The 24,116-nt window shown below is 47.6% G+C and overlaps 1 protein-coding gene and 1 pseudogene across 2 annotated transcripts in view; one reads left to right on the top strand and one right to left on the bottom strand.

Annotated features, from left to right (window-relative positions):
- LOC139274114 (zinc finger protein 585A-like) overlaps window positions 1-14,228 on the top strand; it is a 452,513-nt pseudogene extending 438,285 nt beyond the window's left edge.
- The window catches only part of LOC139273652 (zinc finger protein 664-like), a 138,521-nt gene that overhangs the window by 92,131 nt on the left and 22,274 nt on the right, over window positions 1-24,116 (bottom strand). The window lies entirely within an intron of this gene.

Genomic DNA, 24,116 nt, shown 5'->3' with positions numbered 1-24,116 from the left:
TTACAGGATGAGACGATCTGGGGCCTTTCGCTCCTTAGTCGATCATCTCGGTACAAATGCAGGTGCAGGTGAATTGGTAGGTTCTTCGCTGGGCTGCTGCGCAGCTGGCCTTGCTGGGCTGCTGGGGATGATGAGTTCAGCTTCGTGGTCAACCGTGATGTCAGTTGCCACTTGTGTGTGTGTCGGAGGGTCGAAGTTGGTGGTGCCCTCTTCAGGTTGCTCGTGGCTGTCTGTGAATCCCAGTTTGGTTTGGTCTAAATGTTTTCTGCAAGTTAGTCCATTTGCGAGTTTGACCTGAAACACCCTACTCCCTTCTTTGGCGATGACAGTGCCAGCAAGCCATTTGGGACCATGTCCATAGTTGAGTATAAATACAGGGTAATTGACTTCAATATCACATGACAATTTTGCGCGATTATCGTACATGCTTTGTTGATGCCGCCTGCCCTCGGCGTGATCATGGAGTAAGGGTGGATGAGAGAGAGCCTTGTTTTGAGCACTCTTTTCATGAACAGCTCGGCTGGGGGAACCCTGGTGAGCGAGTGGGGTCTCGTGCGGTAGCTGAGCAGGACTCGGGACAGGCGGGTCTGCAGGGAGCTTTCTGACACACGTTTCAAGCTTTGCTTGATGGTTTGTGTTGTGTATCTTCAAAGCATGCATTCCCACGTTCCGCCACCAGGGAGCGCATCCCCTGAAGTCCCAAGGGATCCCAGCATCCCTTGGGAGCACTGTATATAAGGCCCTAAGGCCTGTTCCTCACTCTGGAGTGTATTAATAAAGACTGAGGCCACTGTTACTTTAACCTCCCTGTGTGCAGTCTCATCTGTGTTAGGAACACAATAACTGGCGACGAGTATACGAATCCAACGCAAAGATGCAGCAAACTGTGGGCATCCTGCATAAGTTCTCGGAAGGTGAGGACTGGGAAGCCTATGTCAAATGGCTAGACCAGTACTTTGTAGCCAACGAGCTGGACGGAGAAGGAAGCTCAGCAAAAAGGAGAGCGGTCCTCCTCACGGTCTGCGGGGCACTGACCTACAGCCTCATGAAGAATCTTCTGGCTCCGGTGAAACCCACAGATAAGTCATATGAGGAGCTGTGTACACTGGTTCAGGAGCATCTTAACCCGAGGGAGAGTGTGCTGATGGTGAGTTATTGGTTCTGTGCGTGCCAGCGATCTGAAGGTCAGGAAGTGGCGAGCTACGTCGCTGAGCTAAGGCGACTTGCAGGACAGTGTGAGTTTGATGGAACAGATGCTCAGAGACTTTTTTGTACTGGCATTGGCCATGAGACCATCCTATTTAAACTTTTGGCTGTAGAGACACCGACCCTCAGTAAGGCCATTGCATTTGCACAGGCATTTATGTCCACCAGTGATAACACCAAACAAATCTCTCAGCACACAAGTGCTAGCAATGTTCATAAATTAACTGGAATTGTGTTTACGAGCAGAAATGTACAGGGCAGAAACCACGAGTCTGCAACTGCCAGCAGGCCTCAGGTGACCCAGATGATGCAAAGCAATTCACACCTTGGTGGCGTTGTGGAGGCTTCCATTCAGCCTATTCATGCCGCTTCAAGGGGTATGTTTGCAAGAGCTGTGGAACAATGGGACACCTCCAAAACCTGCTAACCATCACGTGGCAGAGTAAGATCGGTCCATGGTAGATCAAAGCAATTTTGAGCCTCAGAGAGAGGAGGCAGATGCTGAAGAACATGGGGTGCACACATTTTCGACGAAATGTCCACCTATAATGCTAAATGTAAAATTGAATGGCTTACCCATAGCCATGGAATGGGCACTGGCGCTAGCCAATCCATCATGAGTAAAAAGATGTTTGAGAGACTGTGGTGCAACAAGGCACTCAGACCAGCCCTGAGCCCCATCCACATGAAACTGAGAACGTACACCAAAGAGCTCAGCACTGTCCTGGGCAGCGCCATGGTTAAGGTCATCTGCAAGGGCACGGTGCATGAACTGCCACTCTGGATTGTCCCGGGCGATGGCCCCACACTGCTTGGAAGGAGCTGGCTGGGCAAAATCCGCTGGAACTGGGATGACATCCGAGCGCTATCACATGTCGATGAGGCCTCATGTACCCAGGTTCTTAACAAATTCCTTTCCCTTTTTGAGCCAGGCATTGGAAACTTTTCCGGGGCGAAGGTGCGGATCCACTTGGTCCCAGAGGCACGACCCATTCACCACAAAGCGTGAGTGGTACCTCACATGATGAGGGAGAGAGTGGAAATCGAGCTGGATTGGCTGCAACGCGAGGGCATCATCTCGCCAGTGGAATTCAGTGAGTGGGCCAGTCCGATTGTTCCAGTACTCAAAAGTGATGGCATGGTCAGGATTTGCGGTGATTATAAAGTAACTATTAATCGTTTCTCGCTACAGGACCAATGCCCACTACCTAAGGCAGACGACCTATTTGTGATGCTGGCAGGAGGCAAGACGTTCACCAAGCTCGACCTGACTTCGGCCTACATGACGCAGGAGCTGGAAGAGTCTTTGAAGGATCTCACCTGCATCAACATGCACAAGGGACTGTTCATCTACAACAGATGCACATTTGGAATTTGTTCGGCTGCAGCGATCTTCCAGAGAAACATGGAGATCCTACTCAAGTTGGTACCATGCATGGTGGTTTTTCAGGAAGACATATTGGTCATGGGTCGGGACACCGTCGAGCACCTACAAAACCTGGAGGAGGTCCTCCAGCGACTGGATCGCGTAGGGCTGCGGCTGAATAGGTCAGAATGCGTCTTCATAGCAACAGAAGTGGAGTTTTTGGGGAGAAAGATCACGACGGATGGTATTCGGCCCACAGACGCCAAGACAGAGGCTATCAGGAACGCGCCCAGGCCACAGAACGTCATGGAGCTGCGGTCATTCCTGGGACTCCTCAATGATTTTGGTAACTTCCTACCATGATTAAGCACCCTCTTAGAGCCCCTACATGTGTTATTGCGTAAAGGTGAGAACTGGGTATGGGGAAAAAACCAAGTAATTGCTTTTGAGAAAGCCAGAAACATTTTATGCTCCAACAAGCTGCTTGTATTGTATAGCCCGTGTAAAAGACTTGTGCTAACATGTGATGCATCATCGTACAGAGTGGGTGTGTATTACAACAAGCTAACGTTGCGGGGAAGTTGCAACCTGTTACCTATGCCTCCAGGAGCTTGTCTAAGGCCAAGAAGGCCTACAGCATGATTGAGAAAGATGCATTAGCTTGTGTGTTCAGGGTAAAGAAAATGCATCAGTACCTGTTTGGCCTCAAATTTGAGCTGGAAACCGATCACAAGCCCCTCATATCCCTGTTCACTGAAAGCAAGGGGATAACTACCAATGCCTCAGCCCGCATACGAAAGTGGGCACTCACGCTATCAGCGTATAACTATACCATCCGCCACAGGCCAGGCACCAAGAACTGTGCGGATGCTGTCAGTCGGCTCCCATTGCCCACCACGGGGTTGGAAATGGCGCAGTCTGCAAACTTGTTGATGATGGCGCAGCCTGCAGACTTGTTGATGGTCATGGAAGCGTTTGAAAATGATAAATCACCCGTCACGACCCGCCAGATTAGGACTTGGACCAGCCAAGATCCTCTGCTGTCCCTAGTAAAAAAAACTGTGTACAGCATGGGAGCTGGGCCAGCATCTCCATTGAAATGCAAGAGCTAATCAAGCCGTTCCAGCGGCGAAAGGACGAGCTGTTCATTGAGGCAGACTGCCTGTTGTGGGGTAACCGCGTAGTGTTACCAAAAAAGGGCAGGGACACGTTCATCTCGGATCTCCACAGCACACACCCGGGTATAGCAATGATGAAAGCGATAGCCAGATCCCATGTGTGGTGGCCCGGTATGGACTCTGACTTAGAGTCCTGTATACGGCAATGCAGCATGTGTGCTCAGTTGAGCAACGCGCCCAGAGAGGCACCACTAAGTTTGTGGTCCTGGACCTCCAGACCATGGTCAAGGATCCATGTCGACTATGCGGGCCCATTTCTCAGTAAAATGTTCCTGGTGGTGGTGGATGCTTTTTCAAAATGGATTGAATGTGAAATAATGTCGGGAAGCACCGCCACCACCACCCTCGAAAGCCTGAGGGCCATGTTTGCCACCCACGGCCTGCCTGACATACTGGTCAGTGACAACGGGCCATGTTTCACCAGTGCTAATTTAAAGAATTCATGACCCGCAATGGGATCTAACATGTCACCTCAGCCCCATTTAAACCAGCCTCCAGTGGGCAGGCAGAGCCCACACCTGGAGTATTGTGTACAGTTTTGGTCTCCTAACTTGAGGAAGGACATTCTTGCTATTGAGGGAGTGCAGCGAAGGTTCACCAGACTGATTCCCGGGATGGCGGGACTGACCTATCAAGAAAGATTGGATCAATTGGGATTGTATTCACTGGAGTTCAGAAGAATGAGAGGGGACCTCATAGAAACGTTTAAAATTCTGACGGGTTTAGACAGGTTAGATGCAGAAAGAATGTTCCCAATGTTGGGGAAGTCCAGAACCAGGGGTCACAGTCTGAGGATAAGGGGTAAGCCATTTAGGACCGAGATGAGGAGAAACTTCTTCACCCAGAGAGTGGTGAACCTGTGGAATTCTCTACCACAGAAAGTAGTTGAGGCCAATTCACTAAATATATTCAAAAGGGAGTTAGATGAAGTCCTTACTACTCGGGGGATCAAGGGTTATGGCGAGAAAGCAGGAAGGGGGTACTGAAGTTTCATGTTCAGCCATGAACTCATTGAATGGCGGTGCAGGCTAGAAGGGCTGAATGGCCTGCTCCTGCACCTATTTTCTATGTTTCTATGTTTTTTTACAAACAATCAAACAGAGCCTTAAATGAGTCACAGAAGGCTCACTCCAAACCCGCCTGTCCCGAGTACTGCTCAGCTACCGCACGAGATCCCACTCATTCACAGGGGTGTCCCCGGCTGAGCTACTCATGAAAAGGACACTTAAAACCAGATTCTCGCTGGTTCACCCCAACCTGCATGATCAGGTAGAGAGCAGGCGGCAGCAACAAACTGTAAACGATGGTCGCTCCACTGTGTCACAGGAAATTGATCTGAATGACCCTGTGTATGTGCTAAACTATGGGCATGGTCCCAAGTGGATCGCGGGAATGGTGATAGCTAAAGAAGGGAGTAGGGTGTTTGTAGTCAAACTAGACAATGGACAAATTTGCAGAAAGCACTGGACCAAACGAGGCTGTGGTTCGCAGACTGCCCTGAACAACTCACAGCAGACACAACCTTTTTCGAGCCCACAACACACACCCAAAGGATCAATGACACCACCCCGGACCAGGAAATTGAACCCATCACGCCCAGCAGCCCAGCAAGGCCAGGCTCACCCAGCAGCCCTGCAGGGCCAACAACACGCCAGCCCAGCGAGGGCACAGCCAACACACCAGAACAGACATTTGTATCGAGGCGGTCCACCAGGGAAAGAAAGGCTCCCGACCGCCTCACCTTGTAAATAGTTTTCACTTTGACTTTGGGGGGGGGAGTGATGTTGTGTATCTTCATATCATGCACTCCCATGTTCCGCCACCAGGGAGCGCATCCCATCCCCTGAAATCCCAAGGGATCCCAGCATCCCTTGGGAGCACTGTATATAAGCCGGCCTCTAAGGCCTGTTCCTCACTCTGAAGTGTCTTAATAAAGACTGATTTCACTGTTACTTTAACCTTCCGTGTGCAGTCTCATCTGTGTTAGGAACACAATAGTTTGGACTGCCCGTTCTGCCTGACCATTGGATGCGGGCTTGAACGGGGCAGATGTGACATGCTTGATTCGATTGCAGATCATGAATTCCTTGAATTCAGCGCTGGTGAAGCATGGCCCGTAGTCGCTGACAAGGACATCAGGCAAGCCGTGTGTGGCAAACATGGCTCGTAGATTTTCGATGGTGGCAGTGGACGTGCTTACAGACATTATTACACACTCAATCCACTTTGAATAAGCATCCACAACAACCAAGAACATTTTGCCTAGAAACGGGCCAGTGAAGTCAACCTCGATCCTAGACCATGGTTTGGAGGGCCATGACCACAAACTTAGCGGTGCCTCCCTGGGTGCATTGCTCAGTAGATAGCAAGTTGCGGTTTTCCAGTCCACTGGGACCACTCCAGAATCCAAAGAATTTTAGTAGATTACAACCAATTCATCCACTATCTCTGCAGCCACTTCTTTTAAGACCCTAGGATGCAGGCCATCAGGTCCTGTGGATTTGTCCACCTTTAGTCCCATTAGTTTACCTAGTACTTTATCTCTAATGATAATGATTGTTTTAAGCGCCCCTCCCACCCACCGCCCCCCATCCGCAATAGCTCCTTGATTATCAATTGTTGGGATGCTTTTCATATCTTCTACAGTGAAGACTGATACAAAATATTTGTTCAAGGTATCTGCCATTTCCCTGTTTCCCATTTTTCATTCCCCAGTCTCATCATCTAAGGGATGGAATAGACAAGTCTAGAGGCAACAAAGGCATGGATAAGGGTTTCAGTAGCAGATGACCTGAGGCAAGGGCAGAGGCAGGCAATGTTACGGAGGTGGAAATAAGCAGTTTTAGTTATGCTGTAGATATATGGCTGGAAGCTCATTTCCGGGTCAGATATGACCCCAAGGTTGTGACAGTCTGGTTCAGCCTCAGACAGATGCCAGGGAGAAGGATGGAGTCAGTGTCCAGGGAACACAGTTTGTTGCGGGGACCAAAGACAATGGTTTCAGCCTTCTCAATATTAAATTGGAAAACATTTTTGCTCATCCAGTGCTGAATGTTGGAAAAGCAATCTGACAATTTAGAGACCATGGAGTGGTCGAGAGAAGTGGTAGTACAGTAGCTGTGTGATGTCAGCGCACATGTGGAAACTGACGCTGTGTTTTCAGATGATGTCACCAAGGGGCAGCATTTAATAACAGCGCTTGTCAGCAGAGGTGTTGCACTGATTTATCTCAAACACAGCCCCATGTAGTGCCACCTTTTGCCTGTGGAGCAACATTACAGACAGGAAGGTCACCGGGTCCCTGCAGTTCACAGCTCATTCCACCCAGTCAGTCCCTCTCTACAATTCACCATCGATTTGTGTCATCTCTCCCCTCCTTATTTTCCCAGATTATATTAAGATGATTGAAGCCTAACGTTAAAATATCTTGCCACTTCCTGCACAGCAATCCTAGCTCGTCATAGAGCAAACCCTCCTCCTCCTTATTCTGACCACGGGTCTGTAGCACACTCGGTGTTCGCTCGCTGTTCTAGCTGTTAGAGAGGTCTAACCAGAGTAGTTTGTTTTGTAGCTTTCTACCTGCCATGGGATCAACTTCGTTTACATCCCAGGTGACCCTGACAGATAGGGCCGCTCTGCCCCCTTTATTGTCCATTTTCTATTCTAAACACTCCTCCCTCCACACCCTACACACGCCCTCCCTCCCTCACTGATCTTTCAGTTCCCAGTCCGATGCAGGGTGTATTCCCAGAATGTTAACCTGTCTTCTCTCGCCACAGGTGATGACCTTGTCCACTCTCTATTCTAAACACTCCACACGCTTGAATGTTCTGATAATTTCCATCACCTGGGTCTTCCCATGTTTCTGACACTTCCACCTGTTCCCTTTTGATTTCACTTCTATCCGGTGCCCCCTTTTACTTTTCCTTCCCCCCCCCCCCCCGGGTGTGTCTCGGATGGTCTCCTTTGTCATGTCCTTCCCACTGGTATTCTATCTCACCTTCGTTCCTCTCCCCTGCCCCTTTTTACCTTTAACATCCCAGCTGCAGTCTGTGGTTCTCTTGGTGTATTTCGGCCCATGTTTTAATTCTCCTCTGTCTCTGGGCCCCGATGATTCTCAAAGTTCTCCTGACTTTCTCGAAGGAAAAAAAATGCAGTGTTACGGGCAAAGGGGGGGAGTGGGACTGGCTGAGGTGCTCTTACAGAGACCCAGCACAGGGTCGATGGGCCGAATGGCCTCCTTCTGTGCTGTAACATTCTATGATTCTATGATTCAATCTATGATTCATTTTATGTTCATGCTGTTTTATTTATAGGGAAACTTCTAGAAACAATAATCCTGGACAAAATTCATTGGCATTTGGGAAACTATGGGCAAATAACTGAAAGTCAGCACAGATTTGTTAAAGGCAAATCATGTTTGAGTAACTTGACCGAGGTTTTTGATTAAGAAATGAGGGTAGTGCGGTTGATGTTGTGCAGATGACTTACAAGAAGCGCTTGACAAAGCACCACATAATAGAATTGTTAGTAAAATTAAAGCCTATGGGATTAATGGGACAGTGGCAGCATGTGTACATAATTGAGTAAGGGACAGAAAGCAGAGAGTAGTGGTGAACGGTTGTTTTTCAGACTGGAGGTAAGTATCCAGTGGTGTTTTCCAGCAGTCGTTAGGACCACTGCTCTTTTTGGGCTGGATTTGGGTATACAGGGCATCATTTCATCGTTTGCAGATGACACAAAACTTGGAGGAGAGTAGTAAAAGACTTCAGATGATAATAGACAGACTGATGAAATGGGCAGACATGTGGCAGATGGAATTTAATGCAGAGAAGTGTGAAGTGATATATTTTGGTAGGAAAAATAAGGAGAGGCAATATGAATGAAATGGTACAATTTTGAAGGGGATGCAGGAACAGAGAGACTTGGGGTGTATGTATACAAATCTTTGAAGGTGGCAGGAAAACATTGGAATACTGAAGTGTGGATGTAACAAAGGAATGGTTGTGGGTTTCAGCAGTAGTTCAGCTGAGACCTCCTTTCACCTCCTTAATATCCGCCCCTGCCTCAGCTCATCTGCTGCTGAAACTCTCATCCATGCCTTTGTTGCCTCCAGACTTGACTATTCCAGTGTTCTCCTGGCCAGCCTCACAACTTCCACCCTTCCTAAATGTCTCAATTTAGACACTCCTTAAAACCTTTGAGCATGCTCTAGGCTACCTGACCTAACATCTCTTTATGTGACTCGGTGTCAAATCTTTTTTGATAAGACTCTTGTGAAGAGCCTGGGAATGCTTTACTATGTTAAAGGAGCTATATAAATGCAAGTTGTTGTTGTTGTTGACTTCAGAGGAAGTAGAGAAGGATCATACACTCAACATTTCTGGCTGAAGATAGTTATGAATGCTTCAGCCTTTCTTTTGCACTTAGGTGCTGGGCTCTGCCATCATTGAGGATGGGAATGTTCATGGAGACTCCTCCTTCTGTTAGTTGTTTAATTGTCCACCACCATTCATAACTGGATGTGGCAGGACTGCAGAGCTGTGATCTGATCCATTGGTTGTGGGATCACTTAGCTCTGACCATAGCATGCTGCTTATGCTGGTTAACAGGCTTCCCCAGTTTGGTGGCTCATTTTTAGGTACACCTGGTGCTGCTCCCAGCATGCTCTTCTACACTCCTCATTGAACGGAAGTTGGTCAGCTTGCTTGATGGTAACGGAGGAGTGAGAATATGCCAGGCCATGAGCTTGCAGATTGTGTTGGAATACAATTCTACAGCTGTGGATAGCCAGAGCACCTTATGGCTGCCCAGTTTTGAGCTGCTCGGTCAATTATTAGTCTATTCCATAATGCACAGTGGTAGTGCCACACAATACGATGGTGGTTGTCCTCAGTGTGAAGGCAGAACTTGGTCTCCACATGGGCCAACTTGGTATCCTCTGCAAATTTGGAAAACATGCCACAATTTCTGAGTCTATATAATAGTGAACAACAGTGGTCCTGGCACGGATCCCTGCGGGACATCACTTCTCACTTCCTGCCAGTCTGAGAAACTTTGCTTAGCTCGTACCCTCTGATTTCTGTATAGTAGCCATCTTTCCAGCCATTCTGCTACCTGGCCCTTGACTCCACATGGCCTGACTTGCGTCATCTTATAGACTAATTACTGCAGAAACAGTACCAATGGTAGAGAGGGTGGATATTGGGTGCTGTGGCAGGGACACTGTGAACTGGATTTCTCTGTCCCATGTGTTTTGAGGCATCACTAATGTTTTTTTTTTAGCTCTTTCCACAATTTACAAAACTTGTTGCCTGTTTATTAAAGCCATTAACAGCCTCTCGTGTGGGACACACAAACAAAATGAGACCTCATAAATTTCCCTCAGAATGACAGGCCAGAACTCGAGTTACAAAACAGTTAGAATGTATTTAGCAATTAACTCAGACACGGTGTGTCCTGAGATGCGAGTTAGTAACGGAAAATGTGTCAGCACAATGGCTGAGGACCCTGGCACTCCGGTCTATGTATAATTTATTTATTAAGTTTGTTTATTGACCAATCGGACTGGCGGGTCATCTTCCGACCGAGGCTGGGTTCCCCAATGGAGGGCTTTCTACACGCGAGTCCTCCCCTGCACCACTGGGGTATAGGGTAGAGACTGTTACATGGAGCAGTCATGTGCAAACGTTTTTCATAGAATCATAGAAAAATTATGACAGAGGAGGCCATTCGGCCCATAATGTTCATGCCAGTCGAAAAAGAGCTAAACAGCCTATGCCCACCTTCCAGCACTAGGTCCATAGCCCTGTAGATTGCGACTCTTCACGTGGACATCAAAAACTATTTAAATGTGATGAAGGTTTCTGCCTCTACCACCCTTTCAGGCTGTGAGTTCCAGACTCTCACCCTCAAGGGGAAGAAATGTTTCCTTATTTCCCCTCTAATCCTTTTACCATATACTTTAAATCTATACCCTTGGTTATTGACCCCTCAGCTAAGGGAAATGTCCTTCCTATCCACTGTATCTAGGCCCCTCATAATTTTATACACCTCAATTAAATCTCTCCTCAGCCTCCTCTGTTCCAAGGAAAACAACCCCAGCCTATCCAATCCTTCCTTATAGCTAAAGTTTTCCAGTCCTGGAAACAACCTCGCAAATCTTCTCGGTGCCCTTTCTAATGCAATCACATACTTCCTGTAATGTGGTGACTAGAACTGCACACAGTACTCCAGCTGTGGCCTAACTAGTGCTGTATACAGTTCGAGCATAACTTCCCTTTCCAGGCTCCAAGGCCAGATGTGAATTTTTGTGGGGAGAGGAGTCCATGGGCCATGTATATATTCAGTGATCGATTTTTCAGCCCCTGCATAGTTACCTGAAGGGGCTGCTCCTCAGGTTTTGGTTACACTTCAGCCCCATGCTCCTAATCTTCGACTGTCCAATGTGGAGGATGGTGGAGTGGAGATGTCGGGGTGGGTAAGTCAGAGGATCTCCTCCTGGACCTGCTCTTGGGTCTGGCAAAAACATAACATTTGCAAGTCCAGGATGAGCCTGCTTCGCTTCCGCGGTCTTGCCCGGCTGGCTATGGAGAGGGACCATGTGGTGTCCATGTGGAAGGCTTGATACCTTTTGTGACCGGTGGGCACCGCAGGTTAAAGAGGTGATAATTGATCCTCACAATCGCTTTATGATTTGTGTGTAAATAGCTATTACTATTTATTTCATATTTGTGCTATACGAGGACACTTGCTTTAAAGGTTTCTATTCCCATCTGCTAACACTGGAGCAACTTAGTGTGACCCCTGCAGGTTGTGAAAAAAACAATCTCAATCGGCTGACACAAAATAAATTTTATCTTCACCACCTGGCGCTTTCAATGGGGGGATGTTTACCCAGAAACCCCCGCGAAGGTCAAACTGGCCTATCAATGACTACAGGAGCCCAGTACGCAGGCGCGCGGCCGTTCTGTGATCTGGGCATGGGCAGTGCCAGTGGTGAAAATGGTTTGTGACAGAAGAGAGGGTTCTGCGAGGCGCCGGGAGATTGTGGGCTGAGCGGAGGAATTGGACAGGCGGATACGCTGCGAAGCTTCAAAAACAGGTCGCGAAAGCCTCAGGCACCGAATAAGAGCACATAGGCACCGAATATGAGCCCGCAGGCCCCGTGTTTGCACCGCGGAGATAGGCCCGACCGCCCGGGTTCACTGATCGCCATCTTGGACAGGGAGCGATCAGGGCGCCTGGCGGCCATCTTGGCAGAGGCTTTTCCCCCGGTGACAAGCCCGGATTACTGCGACTGCGCAGCTATTTTGGTACAGGAGCAGAGAGTGGGCGGGGCTTCAGTGTCCCAATAACCAGGAGAAAAACATCAATGCCTCATTGATTTTATTCTCACTTTCCACACAGCGGGTGTAGAACTGAACCCAACCAGAGCAGAGGGAGGGAGCAAACGGGGGGTAGGGGGGTGGGGTAAAGAAATGTTGGGGATGGTGCGATGGGTTTGGATTTCAGCACAGCGAGGAGGGAGAGTGTGTGGGACAGGGATTTACAGCTTTGGGGGAACAAGAAAGAAAAGACTGTGCAATAGAAATGAGAATTGTCTGTCCTCAATTTCTATCCTGCACTTCCAGTGCTGATTTTTGTAAACTCCTTTTACAGAATATTAGAAGGGGAGCATTTGCAGACGGGAAACCCAACCAAACATCATGTCAAGATCTGTCAGAGTCACTCCATTCATCAGGAGCTGAATATCATCGGCCTTTCAAAGTGGAAGGAGAAACATTGCATCATTCACAACAGGGAGAAACTGTACACGTGTTCTGTGTGTGGACGAGGCTTCAACTGATCGTCCAACCTGGAGAGACACAAGGACACCCGCACCACGGAGAAACCATGGGAATGTGGAGATTGTGGGAAGGGATTCAATTGCCCCTCTGAGCTGGAAACTCATCGACGTCGTCACACCGGGGAGAGGCCGTTCACCTGCCCTGTGTGTGGGAAGGGATTCATTCGTTCAGCTCACCTTCTATCACACCAGCGAGTTCACACTGATGAGAGACCTTTTAAATGCTCTGACTGTGGGAACAGCTTTAAAACCTCTCAGGAACTAAATCAACACCAACGAGTTCACACTGGGGAGAGGCCGTTCAGTTGCTCTCACTGCGAGAAGCGGTTCAGGCAGTCATCCAACCTCACTGAGCACCAGCGAGTTCACACTGGGGAGAAACGGTTCACCTGCTCCGTGTGTGGGAAGGGATTCACTTGTTCTTCACGCCTCACTGAACACCAGCGAGTTCATACTGGGGCGAGACCATTCATCTGCTCCATATGTGGGAAAGGGTTTGTTAAATCATCTCATCAGTTGAGACACCAGCAAGTTCACAGCGGGGAGAGGCCGTTCATCTGCTCTGTGTGTGGGAAGGGATTCGCTCGTTCATCCATCCTCACTGAACACCAGCGAGTTCACACCGGGGAGAGGCCGTTCATGTGCTCCATGTGTGGGATGGAATTCGCTCGTTCATGCCAGCTCACTGCACACCAACCTGTTCACACCGGGGAGAAATATTTTACCTGTTCTGTGTGTGGGAAGGCATGCACTCGTTCATCCCAGCTCACTGAACACCAACTTGTTCACACCAATAAGAGACCGTTTAAATGTTCTGACTGTGAGAAGAGCTTTAAAAGCAGAAAGGATCTGATCACACACCAACGCACTCACACTGGGGAGAGGCCGTTCACCTGTTCTGAGTGTGGGAAGAGATTCACTCGTTCATTCAACCTGCTGGCACACCAACGCACTCACACTGCGGAGATGCCGTTCACCTGCTCTGAGTGTGGGAAGGGATTCATTCAGTTGTCCCATCTACTGAGACACCAGCGAGTTCACAAGTGACTGCAGGTGTGGATTCTGCTGTTAATCACATCCAGGACTGAACCGTGTTCATTTGGACAGTTGGGGTTTGTTCCTGCTGATGTAATTAATCCCTATAACTGGGCTGGAGTTTAATTTTCTGGAAATCATAGAATGGTTACAGCACAGAAGGACACCTTTTGACCCATCGAGCCTGTGCCAGCTCTCTGCAAGAGCACTTCAGCTAGTCCCACTCCCTCACCCATGCCCCGTAGCCCTGCGAATTTTTTCCTTCCAGTACTTATCCAATTCCCTTTTGAAAGCGACGATTGAATCTGCCTCTACCACCCTTTCAGGCCATGCATTCCAGATCCTAACCACTCGCTGCGTAAACAAAGTTTTTCCTGATGTCACCTTTGGTTCTTTTGCCAATCACCTTACATCTGTGTCCTCTGGATCCACTCTGTCTACACCCCTCATGATCTTGAACACCTCTATCAAATCTCCTCTCAACCTTCTCTGCTGTAAGGAGAACAACCCCAGCTTCTGCAGTATATCCACATAACTGAAGTCCCTCAGCCTTGGAACCATTCTTGTAAATCTTTTCTGCATTTTCTGTCAAACAACTGTCAAATAAATCAGCTTTGTTTCCGACATACAGTGAGTCGATTCCTTGATTTCTCCAAGAGGAGACTATTTGATATCCTGTTCCATTTTTGAACCTTTTCTTCTTTGTTAAAGGAAGACTTGTATTTATAAAGTGCTTTTCATGCCAAAGCACTTTACAAGCAATGAAGTGCTTTTTAAGTGCAGTCACTGTTGTAATGGAGGAAATGCAGCAACCAATTTGCACACAGCAGGCTCCCACAAACAGCAATGTGATAATGACCAGATAATCTGTTTTAGTGATGTTGGTTGAGGGACACCGGGGTAAACTCCCTTTTTCTTCGAATAACATCATGGGATCGTTTATGCCCATTTGAGAGGTCAGATGGGGCCTCGGTTGAACGTCTCATGTAAAAGACGGTACCTCTGACAGTGCAGCACTGCCTCTACTGCATTGGAATGTCGGCCTAGATTTTATGCTCAAGGCTCTGGTGGTGGACTTCAATCCACAATCTACTGACTCAGAGACAAGAATGCTACCACTGAGCCATGACCAACACCTCATTACTCTGGATTATTTCAGTTCTCTTGCTGTTGGTTATTATCATGGACAAGTCCGAGCTCCCCATACCTTCCAGAGCGCCGCTCCCAGCCTTGGGACAGGGAAGCCCATTCTTGTAAATCTTTTCTGCACCCTCTGTCAAACAACTCTCAAATAAATCAGCTTTGTTTCCGACATACAGTGAGTCGATTCCTTGATTTCTCCAAGAGGATATCCTGTTCCATTTTTGAACCTTTTCTCCTTTGTCAAAGGAAGACTTGTATTTATAAAGTGCTTTTCATGCCAAAGCACTTTACAAGCAATGAAGTGCTTTTTAAGTGCAGTCACTGTTGTAATGGAGGAAATGCAGCAACCAATTTGCACACAGCAGGCTCCCACAAACATGGAACAGGATATCCTCTTGGAGAAATCAAGGAATCGACTCACTGTATGTCGGAAACAAAGCTGATTTATTTGAGAGTTGTTTGACAGGGTTCAGAAAAGATTTACAAGAATGGGCTTCCCTGTCCCAAGGCTGGAAGCGGCGCTCTGGAAGGTATGGGGAGCTCGGACTTGTCCATGATAATAACCAACAGCAAGAGAACTGAAATAATTCAGAGTAATGAGGTGTTGGTCATGGCTCAGTGGTAGCATTCTTGTCTCTGAGTCAGTAGATTGTGGATTGAAGTCCACCACCAGAGCCTTGAGCATAAAATCTAGGCCGACATTCCTGTCAGAGGTGCCGTCTTTTACATGAGACGTTCAACCGAGGCCCCATCTGACCTCTCAAATGGGCATAAACGATCCCATGACGTTATTCGAAGAAAAAGGGTGTTTACCCCGGTGTCCCTCAATGTGATAATGACCAGATAATCTGTAACACGCTAATTAGTAACACGCCCATGTACCTGCCCTGGGAGTGTTTGATGGGACAGTGTAGAGGGAGCTTTACTCTGTATCTAACCCGTGCTTTACCAGACCATAGAGTGTTTGATGCTGACACAAGTTACTCACATCGATGAACACATGTTATAACTGAAAGATGTAAGATAAGCTTCTCCCCTGGACACTAGATCCTGAGGGACAGTGAGTGTTCGAATATTTTAAACACCACCCCCACCCCCTCACATCTCCTCTTTTCCTTCTTTGTTGTAATGAAAAGAGCCCCAGTTTCTCTCTCCTCATAACTAAGGCCTCTTGTCCCTGGTATCCTCTCAGTGTAATGCTTCTGCACCTGCTCCATGGCCTTGACATCTGTCCCACAGTAAAATGCCAGGAACTTGACACAATATTCTAAATGTAGCCTAACCAATGATTTGTGCTCGACAAGGGAGAACCAGTTGATGTGGTATATTTGGACTTTCAGAAGGCTTTCGACAAGGTCCCACACAAGAGATTAATGTGCAAAGTTAAAGCACATGGGATTGGGGGTAGTGTGCTGACATGGATTGAGAACTGGTTGTCAGACAGGAAGCAAAGAGTAGGAGTAAATGGGGACTTTTCAGAATGGCAGGCAGTGACTAGTGGGGTACCGCAAGGTTCTGTGCTGGGGCCCCAGCTGTTTACACTGTACATTAATGATTTAGATGAGGGGATTAAATGTAGTATCTCCAAATTTGCGGATGACACTAAGTTGGGTGGCAGTGTGAGCTGCGAGGAGGATGCTATGAGGCTGCAGAGCGACTTGGATAGGTTAGGTGAGTGGGCAAATGCATGGCAGATAAAGTATAATGTGGATAAATGTGAGGTTATCCACTTTGGTGGTAAAAACAGAGAGACAGACTATTATCTGAATGGTGACAGATTAGGAAAAGGGGAGGTGCAAAGAGACCTGGGTGTCATGGTACATCAGTCATTGAAGGTTGGCATGCAGGTACAGCAGGTGGTTAAGAAAGCAAATGGCATGTTGGCCTTCATAGCGAGGGGATTTGAGTACAGGGGCAGGGAGGTGTTGCTACAGTTGTACAGGGCCTTGGTGAGGCCACACCTGGAGTACTGTGTACAATTTTGGTCTCCTAACCTGAGGAAGGACATACTTGCTATTGAGGGCGTGCAGCGAAGGTTCACCAGACTGATTCCCGGGATGGTGGGACTGACCTATCAAGAAAGACTGGATCAACTGGGCTTGTATTCACTGGAGTTCAGAAGAATGAGAGGGGACATCATAGAAACGTTTAAAATTCTGACGGGGTTAGACAGGTTAGATGCAGGAAGAATGTTCCCAATGTTGGGGAAGTCCAGAACCAGAGGACACAGTCTAAGGATAAGGGGGAAGCCATTTAGGACCGAGATGAGGAGGAATTTCTTCACCCAGAGAGTGGTGAACCTGTGGAATTCTCTACCACACAAAGTTGTTGAGGCCAATTCACTAAATATATTCAAAAAGGAGTTAGATGAAGTCCTTACTACTAGGGGAATCAAGGGGTATGGTGAGAAAGCAGGAATGGGGTACTGAAGTTGCATGTTCAGCCATGAACTCATTGAATGGCGGTGCAAGCTAGAAGGGCCGAATGGCCTACTCCTGCACCTATTTTCTATGTTTCTATGATTGATCAAACATAGGATAATATTTTTGTAAACAACTTGATCAACTTGTTCTCCCACTTTTAAAGATTTATATACATGAATCCTTGTCCTTTTTCTTCTTCGTAAGCAGTCCCTCTGAATCGAGGATGACTTGCTTCCACATAAAAATGAGTTCTCAGGTGACTGATGAGTCTGATGTGGGATCTACAGTCTCTGTCACAGGTGGGGCAGATGGTGGTTGAAGGGACGGGTGGGTGGGGTACTTGGGCTGTCGTGCGCTCCTTCTGCTGTTTGCGCTTGGTCTCCGCGTGCTCCCAGCGAAGAGACTCGAGATATTCGGTGCCATCCCGGATTATTCTCTTCCACTTTGAGCGGTCGAGGGTCAGGGATTTCAAGGAGGCCTTGAGGGTGTCCTTGAAGCGTTTCCTCTGCCCACTACTGTGTCGGAGCTCCGAGTAGAGCATTTGATTTGTGAGTCTCGTATCGGGCATGCAGACGATGTGGCCTGTCCATCGGAGCTGATCAAGCGTGGTCAATGCTTCCATGCTGAGGATGTTGGCCTGAGTGAGAACACTAACAATGGATTTGCAGGATCTTGCTGAAGCAGCATTGCTGGTACTTCTCCAGTGCTTTGAGGTGCCTCCTGTGTATAGTCCATGTCTCAGAAACATATATGAGGGCAGGTTCTGTAGACCATGAGCTTGATGCCGGTTTTAAGATTCTGGTCTTCAAACACTCTTCCTTAGGGGATCAAAGGCTGCACTGGCACACTGAAGTCGGTGCTGGACCTCGTCATCGATGTCTGCCCTTGTTGACAGTAGGCTCCCGCGGTATCGAAAATGGTCCACGTTGTCCAAAGCCTCTTTGTGGATTTTGATATTCAGGGGGGCAGAACTGTGTAGTGGGGACAGATTGATAGAGGAGCCTTGTTTTACGGATGTTTAATGTAAGGCCCATACTCACGTACACTACGGTGGAGGTGTTGACGATGGCTTGTAGTTCGGCCTCTGAATGTGCGCAGATACAAGCGCCGTCTGCATATTGTAATTCAATGACAGACGGTGGGACGACCTTGGATCTGGTCTGGAGGCAACATAAACCCTTGTTGGTTTAACATAATATGGCTAAAATACATTGACATCAAATGGCTGATATAATGTGTATTATGGGAAAAAGAAGTTTAGTCTGAGTTAGAAACTCACGAGATGCTTCACTGCAGACAGGTCGTCATGGCAACACTGATCAGACATTCCATTCACTGAATCCACTGGTTGGAATCTGTAATCAGATCAGGGGAAAGAAACATAGGTGCAGGAGTAGACCATTCAGCCCTTTGAGCCTGCACCACCATTCAATATGATCATGGCTGATCGAACAGGGTTTGTCTGTTAATAACCACAATATAAGCTTAAACCAGAGTGAGTAATAGAATAGATTAGATTATAGTGTGTGATGTTTATACCTATAAATTGTGAAACTATCAGAAGTAACACAATTAAGTGTAGGCAGGGTAGTTTAGAGATAATCATCATTATCATAGGCAGTCTCTCGGAATGAGGATGACTTGCTTCCACGCAAAAAAAGGGATGAGTTCACAGGTGTTTCCATGAAGGACCTAACATTCCAGGTCCCGAACTACATCCTGAACGGTGGAAGATGCCTGTGCGTGGATTTTTTTAATGTGTGGTGGCCGTTGCACACCAGCCACCATCTAGGAATAATGAGAAAATTACTGAAGAAAAGTAACTGCTGGGAACCAGGGAAAGTGTCCTTGTAAATCACAGATTAGAGAAGTTCCAGCTGTCTTTTCCTCACTTCCTGCCAAAACCCAGCAGAGAAGACAAAGAAGAGGCCGGTGCCAGAGATGGATCACTGCAGGGTATAAAAGTGAGGGGAGACTGATTTAAGGGGGCAGTCGGGACTGGAGACACCGGAGATCAAGCTCAGGGCGCCCGAGGTTCCATCCAGCGGGCTGACCTCGTGTGTCAGTTACTGTGGACACGCGGGACTTGCATGTTTACTCTAATTGATGGATCAACACAAGATACAGTAGAGGACAGAGAATCTGCTCATATTCTATATTTTCTTATCTTTTTAATAAGGTATTAAAGTTGCTGACTCTGGACTCTCAAATCTGCTAATTAATAAGACAAGGCATTAGCTAGAATCTTACACCCAAGGTCTCTCTGTGCCTCTGCTCCTTTTAAAATTTTACGGTTTAATGCACTTTTCTTACCATTTCTTTCCCTACAAAATGTAACACCTCATATTTCGTTGCGTCAAATTTCATCTGACATCTACCTGCCCCATTTACTAACCTCCTTATGTCACACTGAAGTCATTACATTTCTACCTATCTGCCTTCTCTCTCCTGTCTCCTTATTTTATTTTTGGCCAGCTTGGCTTAGTTGCTAACACTCTGTGCTCTGTCACAAGGTCATGGGTCCAAGCTGTGTAACTTGAGCACGCGTGACATAGAAACATAGAAACATAGAAAATAGTTGCAGGAGTAGGCCATATGACCCTTTGAGCCTGCACCACCATTCAATAAGATCATGGCTGATCATTCACCTCAGTACCCCTTTCCTGCTTTCTCTCCATACGCCTTAATCCCTTTAGCCATAAGGGCCATACCTAACTCTCTCTCGAATATATCCAATGAACTGGCATCAACAACTCTCTGTTGTAGGGAATTCCACAGGTTAACAACTCTCTGAATGAAGAAGTTTCTCCTCATCTCAGTCCTAAATGGCTTACCCCTTATCCTTAGACTGTGTCCCCTGGTTCTGGACATCCCCAACATCGGGAACATTCTTCCTTCATCTAACCTGTCCAGTCCCATCAGAATTTTATATTTTTCTATGAGATCCCCTCTTATTCTTCTAAATTCCAGTGAATACAGGCCCAGTCGATCCAATCTCTCCTCATATGTCAGTCCTGCCATCCCGGGAATCAGTCTGGTTACCCTTCGCTGCACTCCCTTAATAGCAAGAATGTTCTTCCTCAGATTAGGAAACCAAAACTGAACACAATATTCCAGATGAGGCCTCACCAAAGTCCTGTACAACTGTGCAGTAAGACCTTCCTGCTCCTATACTAAAATCTCCTAGCTATGAAGGCCAACATACCATTTGCCTTCTTCACTGCCTGCTGTACCTGCATGTCAACTTTCAATGACTGATGTACCATGACACCCAGGTCTCATTGCACCTCCCCTTTTCCTAATCTGCCGCCATTCAGATAATATTCTGCCTTCGTGTTTTTGCCACCAAAGTGGATAACCTCACATTTATCCACATTATACTGCATCTTCCATGCATTTGCCCACTCACCTAACCTGTCCAAGTCATCCTGCAGCCTCTTAGCGTCCTCCTCACAGCTCACACCACCACTCAGCTTAGTGTCATCTGCAAACTTGGAGATATTACACTCAATTCCTTCATCGAAATCATTAATGTATATTGTAAATAGCTGGGGTCCCAGCATTGAGCCCTGCGGCACCCCACAAGTCACTGCCTGCCATTCTGAAAAGGACCCGTTTGTCCCGACTCTCTGCTTCCTGTCTGCCAACCAGTTCTCTATCCACGTCAGTACATTACCCCCAATACCATGTGCTTTAATTTAGCACACCAATCTCTTGTGTGGGACCTTGTCAAAAGCCTTTTGAAAGTCCAAAGACACCACATCCACTGGTTCTCCCTTGTCCACTCTACTAGTTACACCCTCAAAAAATTCCAGAAGATTTGTCAAGCATGATTTCCCTTTCATAAATCCAGGCTGAGGTTTCAGTGCAGTACTGAGGGAGTGCTGCAGTGTCGGAAGTGCCATCTTTTAGACGAGAAGTTAAACCAAGGCCCTGTTTGCCTGGACATAAAAGATCCCCCGGCACTATTGGGAGGCCCCCCAATTTCCTGGCCAGCATTTATCCTTCAACCAACACCACCTGATTATTGGCAATATTGCATTTGCAAAGTTTTCCATGTGACCTATCTAAGCAAGGCTATCAAGGTAGTGGTGGTGAGAGATCATGGCGGAGGTGCGGCGAATGTTTGTGGTGGAGGAGCGATGGGAGATCGTGGTGGGGGTGCGGCTAATGAGGGTACGGCACCCAGAAGAGCCGAGGGCCCAGGGGCAGCACGGGCCAGCCCACACTGCAATATGTGTGCGCACTAGGTCCGTGCAGCAGAGCAGGTCTCCAGTTGTCCTGGTTAACCCTTGCCACTGGATAAAGGCCGAGCTCTGTCAAGCCCGTGTGGTTGCTGATGTGCAACGGTCACCACACCTGAAAAAAATCCACGCACAGGCATCTTCCACCCCTGGAGTTCAGGACTGGTACATCGGGTCCTTCATTGAACCATCTATGAACTCATGTGGAAGCAATTCATCCTCATTCGAGGGACCGCCTATGATGATGATGATGATCACCAAAGTGAGCCATCTTTGATTTTGATCTTGTGGCCCATACACCAAAGCTCAGATCATTTCTCTATATTCAGAAGAGCAATAGTCCTAACACTGACTCGGGGACACCAGAATTTACATAATTCTTGGATAAAGATCATCCATTAACCACTGCTCTCTGTTCCTATCCACGTGGAACACATTGTCTAAAAAATGGTGGAAACTGATTCAATAGTTAATTTCAAGAAGAAATTGGAAATGTACTTGAAAGGGAGAAGTTATGGGATTCTGGGGAAAGAGCGGGGATGTGGGACTAATTGGAAAGATTTTCAAAAAGCCGGCACAGACTGGATGGACTGAATAACCTCCTCCTGCACTGTATGATTCTATGATTATAGGTCACTAATAAAGTAGATAAGAGATTGTCAATGGATGTTGTCGATAGAGACTTCCAGAAGGCTTTCCATAGAGTGTAACACAATAGATGTGGTCCTGAGCTGTAGTTGGCCTTCCGCGACTGGTGGATACCAGAGGGACTGGAGTGCATCATCACCCCAGCAAACAGAACTCTATTTTAATCTGCTAAGTTTCCTTTTAATTGTGGTGAAGTTCCAGTCTTTATGGGTTGTGCCCTTTAAGAAGGGGGCATCTGCTTCCCTCTGAATGGCTGATGGCGATTATCATCCACCAGTGGAATCAGAGTTGGAAAATAAACATTAATTGAAGGCGTCAGTTACAACATTCAATAAATCTAAATTAATAAAAATGACTGGAAAAAATATTTTCCAGAGTTGACTAAATTGTGGGCGGGTCTACAGAGTGTGATGGTTTTTAATGACATCAAGTGCTGGGGTTTCAGTTTATTTTGTTGTCCTTGCTCCAAACACATTTCACCTGCTTCCAATCACATTCCCGTCAGGTGGAAGATCAAGACATTTAATGGCGGCTGTCTCACCCAGCCTGCAGTGCGATACAGAATGTACCACCCGACTCTCTGACACCTCCTCCTACCTCCCCCGGACCATGACCCCGCTACCCAACATCAAACCATTGTTTCCCAGACTGTCACTGATCTCATCGCCTCTGGAGATCTTCCCTTCACGGCCACCAACCTCAAAGACCCCCAACCACGCACAGCCCGCTTCTACCTCCTTCCCATGATCCACAAACAGGACTGCCCTGGTAGACCCATCGTTTCACCCCTATCTCAGCTCTATTTTTTCTCCCCTTGTCCAGTCTCTTCCCGCCTACATCCATGATTCTTCTGATGCCCTCCGCCATTTTAACAGTTTCCAGTTTCCTGGCCCCAACCATCTCCTTTTCACCATGGATGTCCAATCCCTCTACACTTCCATCCCCCACCAGGACAGCCTGAGGGGGCTCCGCTTCTTCCTCGAGCAGAGGCCCAACCAGTCCCCATCCACCACCACCCTCCCCCGCCTGGCTGAACTTGTTCTCACATTGAACAACTTCTCCTTTGACTCCACTCATTTCCTCCAAATTATGGGAATCCACGTGGGTCCTAGCTATGCCTGCTTTTTTGTGGGATATGTGGAAAATTCTTTGTTCCAGTCCTCAGGTCCTTCTCTCACCTCTTCTTCTGGTACATTGATGACCGTATCGGTGCGGTTTCCTGCTCTCGCCCTGGACTAGAAAATTTCATTCACTTTGCTTCCAATTTCCACCCTTCCCTTACCTTCACATGGTCCATATCTGACTCTTCCCTTCCCTTCCTTGATTTCTCTGTCTCCATTTCTTGGGATAGGCTATTGACAAACATTCAGTGACTGCCTGCTGACTGCCACAGCTACCTGGGCTACAGTTCCTTCCACCCCGCTTCCTGTAAGGACTCCATTCCATTCACCCATTTCTCATCTCCATCGAATCTGCTCTGATGATGCCACCTTCCACACTAGAGCCTCTGATATGTCCCTTTTCTCTTAACCAAGGATTCTCCTCTGCCGTGGTTAACATGGCCCTTGACCGTGTCCGTTCTATTTCCCGCCATTCTGCTCTCACCCCTTCCTTGCCCTCCCAGAACCACGATGGTGTTCCCCTTGTCCTCACCTTTCACCCCACCAGCCTCCACATTCAATGGATCATCCTGCACCCTTTCCGTCTCCTCCAGGGTGGTCCCACAACCAATCACATCTTCCCCTCCCCTCTCAGTATTCCGAAGGGTTCGCTCCCTCTGAGACATGCTGATCCACTCCACAGTCACCCCCAGCACGCCTCCCCTTTCCACGGCAACTTCCCGTGCAAGCACAGGAGCTGCAACACCTGCCCTTTTACCTCCTCTATTCCCACTGTCCAGGGCCCCAAACGCTCCTTCCAGGTGAAACAGTGCAATTTACTTGTACTTCTTTCTATTTATAATGTATTCCCTGCTCACGATGTGGTCTCCTCTACAATAGGGAGTTCAAACACAGATTGGGTGAC

This window comes from Pristiophorus japonicus, chromosome 9 (genome assembly GCF_044704955.1).
Source record: "Pristiophorus japonicus isolate sPriJap1 chromosome 9, sPriJap1.hap1, whole genome shotgun sequence".
Taxonomy (NCBI): Eukaryota; Metazoa; Chordata; class Chondrichthyes; family Pristiophoridae; genus Pristiophorus; species Pristiophorus japonicus.
This window is presented reverse-complemented; position numbering and strand designations above follow the sequence as displayed.